Source organism: Schistocerca serialis, chromosome 4 (assembly GCF_023864345.2).
Source record: "Schistocerca serialis cubense isolate TAMUIC-IGC-003099 chromosome 4, iqSchSeri2.2, whole genome shotgun sequence".
NCBI lineage: Eukaryota > Metazoa > Arthropoda > Insecta > Orthoptera > Acrididae > Schistocerca > Schistocerca serialis.
The window spans coordinates 420,511,681-420,527,513 of record NC_064641.1 but is presented as its reverse complement, the minus strand read 5'-3'; the positions used below and the strand labels follow the sequence as shown (position 1 = coordinate 420,527,513).

Here is a 15,833-nt window from a genome sequence, read left to right as displayed (position 1 = left end):
TTCCTGTACTAAAACGTTGGTCTCACTCGAACTGCAGGCTCCGCGCACTTCACCCTCTAGTCAACTCCGTTACCAAATTTACCGTTCTTTGATGCCTTGGGACGTGCCCTTCTTTTATCCAAGTCGTGCCGTAATTTTCTTTTCTCCCGTTTTTGGTACAGTACCTCGTTATTAGTTGTAAGATTTACTCATTTAATCTTCGGCTGTCTTTTGTAGCACCACATCTGGAATGCTTCTATCCCCTTCTTATGTGAACTGCTTACCGTCTACGCTTCACATCTGTACAAACTACACCTCAGACAAACACCTTCAGGAAGGATTTTATATTTGATTTTAACAAATTTGTCATTTTCAGACTGCAGTGGTTTGTGAGACTGCAACATCCACAAGGAATGGTTCGATGAACTTCGAACCCGACTAATGTTTAGAATAACATGTAAAGCCGTTTCCAATCAGAAGATTCCGCTTATCTTCATCCGACCTCTTAATAGATACACCCAGCCATTTACAGAGGTACCGAGAGTAAACCGCGGTGCAGTTCTGCGTTGTTTCACACTAACAAAATCATAGGCAGAGATCGACAACGGAATCGTAAGCGGTGGAGATCCAGGATGCTACGAAAACTTTAGGGAGCTTGTTGAAGGAACCATTCAGACATTCGCCTGAATTCAACCAAGTAAAAGCAGGATGACTCAATAAGGATCTAAAGCCCGCCCCTATAGAATTAGGGTCCAGTGTCTTAACCACTGTGCCATCTCTGTCGCACTCGCCGTAGAGAATCGCCACGTACTCATAAGCCATGTTTCCAATTGGCAGGCCCGCATCTCGTGGTCGTGCGGTAGCGTTCTCGCTTCCCACGCCCGGGTTCCCGGGTTCGATTCCCGGCGGGGTCAGGGATTTTCTCTGCCTCGTGATGGCTGGGTGTTGTGTGCTGTCCTTAGGTTAGTTAGGTTTAAGTAGTTCTAAGTTCTAGGGGACTGATGACCACAGATGTTAAGTCCCATAGTGCTCAGAGCCATTTGAACCATTCCAATTGGCAGGATGCAAAACATGTAAGTGGGACTCTCGATCCGAATATGTTTCATCCTCCACAGATTCTTGAACATCTTCGAAGAGCTTAGATCACTCAGATGTTTTAACGTCCGACTTAAGTTTTTCCCGCCAATGTCACCTATAGCATTTTATTGGTAGAAGCTTCAGTTTTCAACTTGAAGTAAAATTTAATGCGGAGATTTTTTTTAATTATACACATACCCCTACGAAAAGAGTCAGTACGTCCTTGTACAGTGCGTGGCATTGGGCATTTCGTAACAATATATTCTATTCTCTATTATGCTATTCACGTACTGAACGAGAGAAAAATGACTGTCTCTTTTGGCGCCGTGATCTCGTAATACATACGTGAGATATGAAGGCCTCAGCCGTAAACAGTGATAAGGGACACACTATGAGAAACAGACCTGCTGCATGTAACACATGATACGTGATCTGCTGTATTCATATTAGTTCATAGTTCCATGAGAAACCGATAAATGGCAGCTCTATTTCAGACTCTCAGTAATGACAACCTTGTCAGGATGTTTGCATCTAAACAATGCTAAGTGTCAGAAAGAAAGCTGCCAACAGTAGTGACACGTGCAGTGTTCGTGACAGGAAAATACTTTTCAGGGCCGATTTGTGAAAATCCGAGAGTAATGTGTATAACTATTTTGTTTTACTCAATTTAAGTGGATTTACGTTATAGTGTGATGGAAGTAATGTTACGGACCTTCATTATTGCAAAAATTAGTATTGCAAATCTTAGTATCATAAACTGAAACACTTTGGATCTTTGGAATTTGTATTTTTGAGAGGTTTAACAGTGTTCAGTTATCTCACAAAGCAAGTAAGCAGTGGTAAGTGAAAGCTAAACCTTGTTAAGTAAACTCAGTTTGCGAGTTAACAAGCTGAAGTACACTACGACGCATTTTTAAAAATAAATTTTGGATAGAATTTTCGATTTCAAAGATGTCGTTACTCTAGAATTATTTGAAAACAATGAATTATTTGAAAACAATGAATTATTTGAAAACAGTGAATTATTTGAAACCAATGAATCATTTGAATAAAAAAAATCGCAGTGGATGCCCTTGAAATGTCGTATATGTAAGGTTTAATTGAAACTTTACTGCGTAATTTCTCAAACGAACCAACTTGAATCGTGCCATTTTTTCAGCCAAGATCTTCAAAATTATGACAGCAGAATAACGGTTGCGAAGTGCTGTATCCTAGCGCTTAGGCCCTCCCGCAGTGGCTTCTCGCAGGGACTCTGTCATCCTGTGTCGGCTCCGCATCGGCCATAGCTACCTGACGCACGACCATCTTTTAAATCGGGAGGATCCCCCCCCCCTGTGTCGGTGTGGGTCCCGGCTGACGGTCGCCCACATTTTGTTGGAGTGTCCCCGACTGCGCACCCTCCGGCAGTCTTTTAATCTCCCGGGCACTTTGCCTTTGGTTTTATGCGACGATGCCTCCATGGCTGACGATGTTTTAAATTTTATCCGTGGTAGTCCTTTTTATGGTTCCATTTAGGGAGGTCCTGCACCTTTCCCTTTCTGTGTCTCTTGTCCTCGAGTCTCTCATATTTGGTTGCAGATTTTAGTGTGTCGTAAGATGGTTGACTCTTTCCCTTTTTTTGTTCTCGTGGTCAGTCAACCAGTCTCCGGCCATCTTCTTTTCTTCTGTTTCCTTTTGTCTGGTGTTCATCTGTACTCTTCGTGTCTGTAGTGTTCGTTGCCGCATTTGTGTTCTTTTAGGGCCTGGGGGGGAGTCTCCTTCCCCTTGGCGTTTTACCTGCTTCGTGAATTTATGTCTCGCCTGTTTTTGGAATGGGGGACTGATGACCTTCGCTGTTTAGTCCCCCTTAAACATCCAAACAACCACCACCACCACCACCACCACCACCACCACCACCACCACCACCTCCTCCCGCAGTACAGTCCGATCTGCCGGGTTGCCTACGTGGTAGATGTCAACAGCATAACCACATGTTCATAGTCGACTTGTGGAAGGCGTCTGCATCGCTGCAATCTTTCCTTACACCAGTCATGTGTACTAAAATAGAGCGGGACTAGTTGATTCCGCTCTGCTGGTGTTTAGGAAGCTGCATATTGGATTGTGACTCCAGTGAAGTGAAGTGATTGGCAATTACCTGGGAATTGTAAGAGCGGTTGTCAACGAGTTGTCTAGCAGTGGTCTTCGATCACCTTCGAGTTACCTTCTAGATTTCTATTCTGGTTTACAAATATTTACAGACTGCAAGCCGGGTAGCCTGTATTGGACTTAGAATCAGGCACGTATAAGTTATCCAGTGTCTATGTGATCTCTAGTGGACTTCGTATTTTATGCAGAGTCTCCTCACAAGACAGGAAATTTATATATCTGGTGGTTATAATAAAAGTGCAGCTACTCATAGAGGTCCAGTGTTAGTTGTAATCGTCGTATGGCAGAGGAACTTGATAGATATTCTAATGTGGAACCGATTTACACTGGAAAAAAATTAATTCCAGTTTTGATCACCATGTGCAAATCCGGCGCTGTGAATGCAAGAAAGACGTAAGAACTGTTTCCATATGTTACGAATTAGGAATGGGACGTGGACAGAACAGGTCAAACTAGTAAGAAAGGCATAATGTTGTTGTTAACTGCCGCTTACATAGTTTATTCCATCTGAGCGCCAGAGACGTCGGAAATATGCTGTACAGCACCAGATGTGCATCTGGTGGCCAGAATTGGATACTTTTTTTCCATTGTAAATCTTTTCCGCATTAACGCATTAGAATATCTACCAAGTTTCATTGCCATAAGATAATTACAACGCGCACTGGACTTCTCTGACTTGCTGTCCCTCAGTTACAACTACTCTGTATTTCGCCTTCGATAAATGTTACTAATACTGTCATTTGTAGTTACATAGCCGCTCTGGACAAACTGACATTCATTTGGTGTGCAATACAGCACTCTGTTTCGACACAATACAGTTTTCTCTGAATGAAACGTCCCTAAATACACGCAAAAAAGATTCCCAAGTCCTGCGGTGTCTCTTTTGAGGATTGCCATTTAACGACGCTGTACATTTCTGTTACACTTTCGTGTGGGTTATGCCGACCTGTTAAGATCGTAGCCGTACGCCTCTCAATTCGTCGACGTCTGCTGACACGCTTAATTCATAAGAACCCCAAACACCGCAACAATAATATGGAACTGGCCGCACTAACATTTTGTATGAGATACCCTGTAAAGATACTCTCCACTTTCCCAGACCCCTTCCAACAAATCTGTCTTTCATTCACCTTACTAGTACTGACTTTACGTGATCGTCCCATTTCATCACTTCATAACGTTGCCCCTAAATATTGATAAAAATGTGACATGCTTGCCGGCCGCTGTGGCCGAGCGGTTCTAGGCGTTTCAGTCCGGAACCGCACGACTGCTACGGTCGCAGGTTCGAATTCTGCCTCGGACATGGAAGTGTGTGATGTCCTTGGGTTAGTTAGGTTTAAGTAGTTCTAACTTCTAGCAGACTGATGACCTCAGATGTTAAGTCCCATAGTGCTCAGAGCCATTTGAACCATTTTTTTGTGACTTGCTTAAGATGTTCACTGTTAACCTTGCAGTCTTCTAATATCGATTTCTTTCTTTTCGTGAAAGGCATTAACTCGCATTTGTCAACATCTAAGGTGAGCCGCCATTCGTTGCACCAAGTGTAAAATTTGTCGAAGTGTTTCAGCAATTCCTTACGATACTACACTGTACACAACAGAGTCGTCAGCGATGATGACCTGTCGTGAAGAGACATGAATATTATGGTGCAGCTGGTTGTATATGATAAATTATTGACGTATTTTGACGAGTTTATAAGTCCTGTTGCGCTTCCTTGGTGCACAACCGACGCTATTTTATTTGTGTAGAACAAACATACTGGTTTCTATAAAATGTTCATCGAGCCAGTCACACATTTGCGAAGGTACTCCGTGTCATCGTATATTGACTATTAGTAAGCCAAATGGTACAATATCGAACGCATTTCGAAAATCTTCGAAGATGGGATCTTCCTGTTTGCCATATGCCAGGTATGCATAAACGCAAGAATGGTCTAATTCGTGCTCAACCTTCCAGTGAAACCTTTCTTTCTCCATGAACGTCAGTATTTTAGCAGCCACCTCTCACTTGTCAGTTCCCGCACACAGAGTAATACAAAGGAAAAGGTGAGAAACTACTGCATCTTCAAAGACGCCACGTCGATATAAATACAATGAGACGCCAACATTGGTACTCGAAGAAGTTTCTGAGAAATGTCAAAATTCTGAAATTTTGATTAACATCTTTATTCTTTGTTCGAGGCTTTTGGATCGGGGACCGCCCTTGGCCGTAGCTTATAAATCAGCTCTGTACACAGCTTGACACAGGTAATGTCAGTAGAACTTAATACGGTTACTGCAGAATTACAAATGTAGACGTAATACAAAATAAAATTTAAAAATAATTTTAGATGTCTGGCTACTCAATTGATTATAGAAGGATTACAGTAAAATCAACGTTGTCTTTAAGGAAAATGCATATGTCAAACGTGTTGGCGGCAGATCAGTTACATCTATCAACTACATAGGAGCATGAAAAGAAATGCGAAAATTAACGCAAAAACTTTATATAAGCAATGCTGCATCTCTGTTCGATTTCTGTTAAATTACAACAGTTGGATTATTTCCAAAGTTACACTGTTGTAGCTTTTTAGTCATTCGCATTTCATTAAGATCTACGTGTAAAGTCTAATTGCAGTAATACCTTACTGAGTGGTATGCTGTAGTGGCTCAAATCTCTTATGGCAAATGGCGTGATGGTTCCATTCGGAAGGACACGAACGATATCCTCCTCCAGTCACAGCTCGTATTAGTTCTCCGATGACCTCGTTGTCACCGGTACGTTAAACATCCCTCCCTGTAATACGTTTTGATAACTAATTGTAGTCGTAGAAGGTGTGTGTGTGTGTGTGTGTGTGTGTGTGTGTGTGTGTGTGTGTGTGTGTGTGTGTCATTCATAAATAATTGGTTCCTTACTGCTGCCAGTGACATTATTTATTTTGTAAAAAATCAATGCTTTGCGACACGTGTCAAGTCCGTTTTGTTCGTTCATCTGTTCAACTTTTTTTGCGTACACTTGGAAAAAACAAAGTTAGTGACAAATCGTCTACAATCTGTGTAAAATGCAGTTGTGAGAAGCAGCCACTTCTGATGAGAAGACGGCATCTAACGCCATAGGGTGTCACTTGTCCCCCTCTTCCTCCTCGGAGACATAGTTCGTGAGTTTTAGTAACTTGTATTTTTCATATATATGCAAAAAAACCTATTGAAGAGCAAACCAAGGTCGAAGACTTTGCAGCGTGATAAATTAAAGCCAAGTGGGACTGATTGGAGCATAAAACAAGTGAGCTTCTAATAGTAGTGCAAGATAAGAAAGGAGTGTTGAATGGCAAGTTTACGATAGCTCTGTCTGGTTTCAAAAGGGTTTCACATAGTATTGGTCGTTTAAGGAAAGATACCATGTAACCTGTCGCGATTATATAAAGGGGACTCATTCCCTGTGTTCCACGACTTGAATTCTTTGTTGAAACATAACGTTCGATTATCATCAGCAACTTAAATTCCTCCTTACAGTGTGTCATGTTAATAGCACATTGTGTGTACGCCGACTAAGATTTCTGATTGCATAACTGCACTTGTCTCCTATTGCCCCTGTAAATGAGTATGCTATAAACTCACAAATTACTTTTCCAGTACTTCAGAACACTGTTAGAATTCGCAAGACTCTTCTACTGTGACAAATTGTTTCTTTATTTCACTGTGAGTATATTAAATAACAAAATATTGTTTTATCTACCTTACGTAACATTATAAAGGCACCTTGGTCACTGTTTCGGGAGCTTAGTCTGAATCCTGATCGAACGGCAGATTGCCTTCCCCATGCCCCTGGTATCTGTGAAGCTCTGGACTGTCGGTTGGGCTCTCGTCTCTGTAGGAGCACGTATTGCGAAAGAAAGCCGGACGCTCTGTATTAGTTCCCTCTCATTCAGTAACCCCGCTAAGCTTCCTTTGTTATGGTCAGACTCGGACTGAGCGGGAGGAAGTCGTTAACAGCGAGGCTCCCCTTTCTGGACGCTGCAGAGACTTTCCGGTTGCTGACTCTCGGCGCTAAGTAACCACGAAAGTTCTCCCTGCTCCGTTCTGACAGATATGAGCATATGCAGTGATCCCAGCTGCGGCTTTCTGAATTTGTGTCACACAGCAGATAATAGTCTCTCTCTCTCTCCCTCCCTCCCGCCTCCTCTCTCTCTCTCCCGCCCCCCTCTCTCTCTCCCGCCCCCCTCTCTCTCTCCCGCCCCCCTCTCTCTCTCCCGCCCCCCTCTCTCTCTCCCGCCCCCCTCTCTCTCTCTCCCGCCCCCCTCTCTCTCTCCCGCCCCCCTCTCTCTCTCTCCCGCCCCCCCTCTCTCTCTCCCGCACCCCCTCTCTCTCTCTCTCTCCCGCACCCCCCCTCTCTCTCTCTCTCTCTCCCGCACCCCCTCTCTCTCTCTCTCTCTCCCGCACCCCCTCTCTCTCTCTCTCTCTCCCGCACCCCCTCTCTCTCTCTCTCTCTCCCGCACCCCCTCTCTCTCTCTCTCTCCCGCACCCCCCCTCTCTCTCCCGCACCCCCCCTCTCTCTCTCCCGCCCCCCTCTCTCTCTCTCTCTCCCGCACCCCCTCTCTCTCTCTCCCGCCCCCCTCTCTCTATCTCCCGCCCCCCTCTCTCTCTCTCTCCCGCCCCCCTCTCTCTATCTCCCGCCCCCCTCTCTCTATCTCCCGCCCCCCTCTCTCTATCTCCCGCCCCCCTCTCTCTCTCCCGCCCCCCTCTCTCTCTCCCGCCCCCCTCTCTCTCTCCCGCCCCCCCCCTCTCTCTCCCGCCCCCCTCTCTCTCTCCCGCCCCCGTCTCTCTCTCCCGCCCCCCCTCTCTCTCTCCCGCCCCCCTCTCTCTCTCCCGCCCCCCTCTCTCTCTCCCGCCCCCCTCTCTCTCTCCCGCCCCCCTCTCTCTCCTCCTCAGTCCCTCTCATCTCTGCAGTAACGAAGTTAGGTAGGACGCCGATCTGGCTCATGTAGGACGCCGATCTGGCTCCTGTGGTACATGGTGCATCTGAAAAGTTCTGCGAATGGTCTCAGAAAATGAACGAAACGTGGGTTACAAAGAAAATACCTTTTCTCGTCTTCAAGGCAAGCATCGTTGTTATAATCATTAGCTGCGACACACTTCTGGCATTGGTTGTAAAGCTGTTGTAAACTGTCAGTAAACGCTTGGTGTCAAATATCTTGAAGCACCGCAGTCATGCAGTGTTGGATATCCGCCTCACTATGGGAAATCAGACCTGGAGCTACCAATACCATCTACAGGCGAAGTGGCAGTCAGTGGCGTGGTGTTCATCGTCTTCTTCACGTCCCTCTGGTAGAAATCTGTGATGGATCAAGTCCTTGCTGTCAATAAAAGCGACAAACTTCGTCTTAACCTTTTGATTTTGTTAGCTGACTTTTTTTGCTTTTGGAGGCGGGGAAGATGTGAACACCGTATCAGAGACTGTCGGTTGGTCTTCGGATTGTGTTGATAGCACCAGGCCTCATCTTCTGCAATGATTTGCATATTCAACTACGCATGGTCACGGTGCTTTGTAAGATGCCTTTGTTGGTAGTTCCCAGCAGCTCCACAACCGGTGTCAGAAGTGTGTTGCAGCTGATGGTGGTTGATGGTCTTCAAAGTAAAAGTACTTCGTTCCCAACTTTTGTTTTCTTTATTTTCTAAGACCATTAACCGAACTTTTTGGACACACCTTGTATTACCATTTCAGAGGAGAAAAACGCGAACGGCAAAATTGAGACTCCACAAAAGATGACTCTGGATATCGTAGTCATTATCGCTTACATGTTCTGGCTCTCTTCGAATTCGAATTTACACATCCGTCTATGTGATATGGCAGGATGAGATTTCGGCTTGCGAAGATAATTCTGTGTCTTGTGCCTACTGTGTAGACTCACGTCTAAGAGGGAAAACTTTCTTAAGCTTTGATCAATACACAGCTGGTCTTAAATTATTTCAAACTATACTGTGGTGAAGCCACCTTCGACGTATCGAGGCAGATAAACCGGTGGAACCATACTGGGCGATCTCTGTGGCTGGGTATTTCAGTGTTTAACTGTCACACTTTAAATCCAGAGATCCAGGGTTTCTCTCCAACCGATTCTAAAATCTCTTCAATCACTAAGCGTCTCTTTTACCTCTGGCACTGGATTATCCATGTCAAAACTGAAAAGCTGCACAGTGCGTCGGAGTCGGCGTTATACTGTAGGTCCCCCCTAAAACTAGCTGCGGAGGTCAATTTCAAGCTTGGAAGAAGGCATTGATGTACCAACTACAACAGGACCATGCCAAGTAAAGCACTGCAGTTTTCAGACTGACTTTCGGCTTGATCCACAGCTTCAGCTTAAGTTTCGAAGCAAATACTGTTATCAACCTTGTGTAATTGCTCGGTACGAATATAATCACTTTTGGGAATTGGACGATAGTTAAGTCATTGGATATTGGTATGGTTTCATTCTTGCAGACTTAAAGTATGACGCGATATACCACTATCGAAGAACTTTGAACTTTATCAAGGATATTTTACGTTCTCAGGTTTACTGTATCGTACTTTATCGGTGTCAGACACTCCTGCCAGCGTTCCCTCTCATCTACAGAGGACGGACTGTACCTTATTTATCGTGTCCGACAGAGAGCCTCATGATGTCGTACTACCACTGAAATGACGCCACGCGCGTCTGATCTCCTTCCAAAAGACGTCATCCTGTCTGTCATATTTAAGATGAAATGTTGGTGAGAAAACCACAATGTTCTCGACAGGTGAAAAAATACTGACACACACTCTTGATAGCCTTTATTTCATTAATGAGTAACGAATGTTCCACGACCTCTAGTGAGCGATTTGGTACTGCCATATACGTTCCATACTCGCAGTTTTTCTTTCCTTCGTGCCACCAGGATCTGTTGAAGGTGGAGTAACGGGTTTTCGTATCCTTTTCTCTATAGTATAAGAGAGAAGGCAACACAAAAGATAGTTTGTTTTTCGAAGAATTATTAAGAGGTTCTCTGAAAATGGACTTACAGTAAATTTAAAAAAAACATATTCTGTACGACAAATACTCGTACCAACAACTGCTGCAGTACATGCACAGGAGGTAGTAAACAGAGTAATATGATCCAAATTTTTGTTCTTCTTACTCTTGCTAGTTTTGGAAACAAACAAATCAACCTCTTAGCATAGTTCAAATTTTTCTATTCATTAATGTTTTTACGGAATAATTTCCAGAATTAGCTCACCACTTATAAAGTGGTGATTGCACAAAAGCGAACAGTAAGAATAATAGTGGTGTTCACTCACGGACGTCATGAATGTACGTATTCAGGGAGATAGGCATTTTAACTGCGCAGCCACAGTGCATATTATTTACTCTAATGAAATTCTTCATAAATAGCCCATCACAATCTCAGAAGAATAGTGATGCCCATATCTGCAACACGAGAGGGAAAAGACAGTTATTACATATTACTAAAGCTATCTGTGACTAGCAAAGCAGAAAAATATGCAGCAACAAAAATTTTTGATTGCACAATAATCTAAAATCTTTTCTCCCGGACAACTTCTATTCCATGGTCGAATTTGCATTTAAAAACAAGTAACATCTAAAGAAGTCTGATTTTCAAGTGTATTTGCATGAGTAGTACTAAATCATTTGTTCATTAAAATTAACACTAATCGCGTCTACATATCCCGTAAACGGACTCGTTCCACATTATTCATGGCTGGAATACACTGAGGTGACAAAAGTCAAGGAGCACTAACTTCGCGTCTCGTGGTCGTGCGGTAGCGTTCTTGCTTCCCACGCCCGGGTTCCCGGGTTCGATTCCCGGCGGGGTCAGGGATTTTCTCTGCCTCGTGATGGCTGGGTGTTGTGTGCTGTCCTTAGGTTAGTAAGGTTTGAGTAGTTCTAAGTTCTAGGGGACTTATGACCACAGCAGTTGAGTCCCATAGTGCTCAGAGCCATTTGAACCATTTGAACTAACTTCGCGTCGGATCTGCTTTTGCCCGGCGTAGTACTGCAACTCGAAGTGACATGGACTCAAAAGTCGTTGGAAGTCCCTACAAAAATACTGACCCATGCTGCCTCTGTATCCGACCGTAATTGCGAAAGTGTTGCTGGTGGAAGAAGTTGTTTACGAACTGACTTCTCGACTATGTCCCGTCAGTGTTCGATGGGATTCAAGCCGGGCAATCTCGATGGCCATATCATTCGCCTGAGTTGCCCAGAATATTCTTCAAACCAATCGCGAGCAATTGTGGGCCGGAGACATGGCGCATTGCTGTCCATAAAAATTCCGTCGTTGTTTGGGAACATGAAGTCCTCGAATGACTGCAGATGGTCTCAGAGTAGCCGAATATAGAGGTTTCCAGTCCGTGATCGGTTCAGTTGGACCAGAGGACCTAGCCATTCCATATAAACACAGTCTATACCATTATGAAGCCATCACCAACTTGCACAGTGCCTCTTTGATAACTTGGGTACCACGGGTTCGTGGTCAGCTGAAATCGGGCCTGATCTCATCAGGACACGGTTTTCCAGACGAGCCCAGGGAAGGCGTTACAGGCGATGTCGTGCTGTTAGCGAAGACACTCGCTTCGGTAGTCTGCTGTCTTGACCCATCAAAGGCAAATATTGCCGCAGTGTCCTAACGGATACGTTCGTCGTACGTCTCACATTGATTTCTCCGGTTATTGCACGCAGTGTTGCTTGTCTGTTAGCACTGACCACTCTACCCAAATTACGCTACTATCGGTCGTTAAGTGAAGGTTCTCCGTGGTAAGGCGTAATGTCTGAAATTTGTGTTGTCGTCATTCTCTTGCAATGTGGATCTCGGAATATTGAATTCTGTATTGATTCTCATGCGTCTAGCTCCAGTTATTGCGTTCAAAGTCTATTAAATCCCGTCTTGCTGCTATAATCACGTCAAAAACATTTTGACATTAATCATCTGAGTACAGGCGACAACTCCATAAATGCTCGGCCCTTTTATACCCTGTATGCGTGATACTACAGCCCTCTGTATATGTGCATATTGCTGTCCCGTGACTTTGTCACCTCAGTGCATTTAACTAAGACGATGCTATACCATTTTTTGTGGCATTTGTAGCGCCCTACTTCTTTCGTACGTAGATTTCTATGGACCACTTTCAGACGGAAGGCGAATATCTTCAATGTTTTATGCTGATTCATGTTTCCGTTCGGTGCTTATTCCTTTGCACGATGATCCTTTCTCTTCAAACCTTTGCCGGCCGGAGTGGCCGAGCGGTTCTAGGCGCTACAGTCTGGAACTGCGCGACCGCTACGGTCGCAGGTTCGAATCCTGCCTCGGGCATGGATGTGTGTGATGTCCTTAGGTTAGTTAGGTTTAAGTAGTTCTAAGTTCTAGGGGACTGATGACGACAGAAGTTCAGTCCCATAGTGCTCAGAGCCATTTCTCTTCAAACTGTCAGTGCCATATGTGAATGTTGTTGGTATTCGGAGATGCTTGACTGTGTCAATGACATCATCTCCTCTGCACTGTGATGACATAAAGTTGTTAAAGTCTAACGCGCAGACTGTCTTCTATGCGGATCAGCCTATTTCATTTACGCTAAAGGAACTTTGCAAATACATCTCACGGCACATGCGCCGGCTTCCGATTCACTGGGCTTGCACAGCGATAGAAATTCTCTGTAATTCTTATCGACGTATCTCTGTGTGTTAAATAGAGAGATGTTTCCTGGTGATGTCTTTCTGGTCGTAACGAAGTTTTATTTAGTAGTCTAAAACATTGCAATGCCCTATGACAGAAACTGAAGCAGATGAGTTCGACTGCTCTTCAATATTTCCATAATAAAAGTGTCTCGGGCGGTAAACCAGTAGCTATGGATTTGACTGCGCTACCACTGGCTTCCACTGCGATGTGTGTGCCGTACAAAAGCCAGTTAATGAGTGGCCCGGCGGCTGAACACACGGCGGCGATATTTTGTCACGTTTTCCTGGGATGTACCAGATCATACTACTTCAGCTTCCACCGCTAGGTAATAAATTTTACATTGCGTATTAAGGGTAGGCTTCGTGGTGGTGCAGTTCCGTGACACTGGATGACCACGTGCGGCCGACCGCAGTACTGATCTGCGTGATTAAAAACAGCGCCGCCTTTCTCCGTAATTGGCGGTTGTCAGCGCTGGCTGCCTTTCCGGCGATGCCGGGGACTAATTCATTAATAACAATACGGGCACCGGCTTTGTGAATATGACGTGGCTGGTGAGACAGGTGACTTCTGAAATTTGAGGACTGGCCAGAACGGCGAAAGGTCGCATCAGTAGTGCGGCTCCGTTCACTGGAATGTCAGGGGTCGGCCGGTCGCGCACTGTGCGTCTTTGTTTCGCGTACCGTCGGATAGTTTGCCCTGCGGAACGTGTCTGTGTTGCTCTAAAGAGCTGCGGCGGTTTAAAAGGAGAATCTGTGAAGGTACGGCGCCGAACAGACGGTACGGTATTTTCGTTTCCTAGTAGAAAAATTTGCACCTAGAAAGACGTGAACACGACGTTTGATTGGTATTCACGGAACCTTTGGCCTGAAAAAAAAATACGTGTCAGAAAAATCGTTTTGGTTTTTTTCAGTATCCTCGTTACAAAGCCAAAGAGCTAGAAAAGGACAGAAAATACGATCCATATGAATAGTTCACACGGCCTTACGAGAAAAGTAGCCTTGATCAACGTGGATGCTACCGTTGGTTACGGAGTATGTGTTGACTCTTGGATGACATGGACTGCTGTACGGTTACGAAACGATTGCAAAAGAAGCCCTTGTCGTTCCAGGTTTCAAGAAAAAAGTCGCAAAACTGCATACAGTTATTGACATCTATTGCTGTTGTAGAACTGAATAATGCGTGCTCACTTATGATGACCTTTTTGGAGAATTAAAATCTCCCCTATAAAAATTAGCACGCATTATCCATTCAGAGTTGTGAAATTCAGTTCTGTCTGTCCGTCAGTGAGATAAAGAGCGTCGTAAACAGCGTTGTCCTGCTTAACGCCTTGTTCCTGTGACTTGCGGAGAGGATTCCACCGCGTCCGGTGAGAGTAGTGTGTTAGTAGTCGTTAGTGTGTGATTCATTGTTTCTGTGCCCACCGAATAGCCAATCTTTTTTCTGCCATTAGTATGACGTACGAGTAACCTCTGTAGGTCATCCTCCGCGGATACAGCGAGAAAGGCCGACATGTCAGTTTCGAGTCACTCAAGAAGTCACTAAGGTCTGCAAAGAAACACATGGCTCTTCATGTGAATAAAGCGGAGCTGTTATATGCAGAGCAATCTGACTGATGTTTTCAAAACAGCTGCATATATAAGTGGTGGTCTTTCTTCAGTGCATCGTGTGATAAGTAAGTACAAAGACTACACACTCTTTTTGAAGTATCCCAAGAAAGAAAAATCACGACAGAAGCTTTCAGAAAGTGTTCATGACTTCGATAGAAATGAGATCCGAAGCAGCGTACATGAATATTTCTTTTTTTTCTGTTAACGTACCGTAACAATTTACCAACAGCTGCTTATTGGTTGCTGCCCTGAACGAAGATCCAGATTCGGGCAAGTTTTGGAGAACTAAGTTTTATAAATTTTTAAAAGCAATCAATTTTAAATATGTTTGGCGTGGACGCGATAGCGTGCAAGAAGGAATGACATCACTTTAGGGAAGCGGCGTTATCTACGAACCATTAAACTATTGAGAGATGAAGGAAGACCCATTTACTATCGTTGAATGCAGGACATACCCGAAGTAACGTCTGGTTAGACAATGCCATAAAATCATACAAACAAGCGTTTCTGCCCGGATTATCCACCGGAAACAAGGGCCCACTGGACAGAGGCAAACGCCTGATTATGACTCTCACATTGGGATCACACACATTGAGATCCTAGCAGATTTCGTCGAATGTTGTTCGTGGATTTTCGAATCCAAAAAGTGTGGAGATTATCGTGAGGAAACGTGCGCGCACCGTTACATTAGAGAAGCGGTTTAAAGGTGCTCATCCTCGGCTTCAGGAAAACGCAGTTATTGTTCTTAATAACGCGTTGTACCATTCTTGCCCAAAAGAAAAAGTTCCTAATGCGAATTCCAATAAGCGAGACATGTCACAATGGCTTCAATGTGAAAAATGTTCAAATGTGTGTGAAATCTTATAGGACTTACTGCTAAGGTCATCAGTCCTTAAGCTTAAACACTACTTAACCTAAATTATCCTAAGGACGGACACACACACACACACACACACACACACACACCACACACACACACACACACACACACACGCCCGAGGGAGGACTCGAACCTCCGCCGGGGACCTCAGTGTAAAAACATAGCCTTTGAAGACAGTATGTTGAAGAAGGAATTACTAGAGATCGCTAAAGAAAACAGAATGGTACACAACGAATACGCAGTAGATGAAATGGTTGAAAGTGTAGGGAAAATTGTTCTTCGAACTCCTCTGTGCCACTGCGAATTAAATGCCTTGGAGTAAGTTAGAGCCAGAATCAAAGGCTATGTTGAAGCAGAAAACAGCATATACAAAATGTCGGAAATTAAAAAACTTATTAGAACAAGCAGTAAGAACAGTGGCTGCAGAAGAGTCGAACAAATGTGCTCTCCATTTGGTGGAAA

General features: G+C 44.3%; 2 protein-coding genes across 2 annotated transcripts in view; both read left to right on the top strand.

The window, feature by feature from the left end:
- LOC126475002 (supervillin) overlaps positions 1-15,833 on the top strand; it is a 579,202-nt gene that overhangs the window by 709 nt on the left and 562,660 nt on the right. The window lies entirely within an intron of this gene.
- The window catches only part of LOC126474503 (translation initiation factor IF-2-like), a 476,968-nt gene that overhangs the window by 417,513 nt on the left and 43,622 nt on the right, over positions 1-15,833 (top strand). The window lies entirely within an intron of this gene.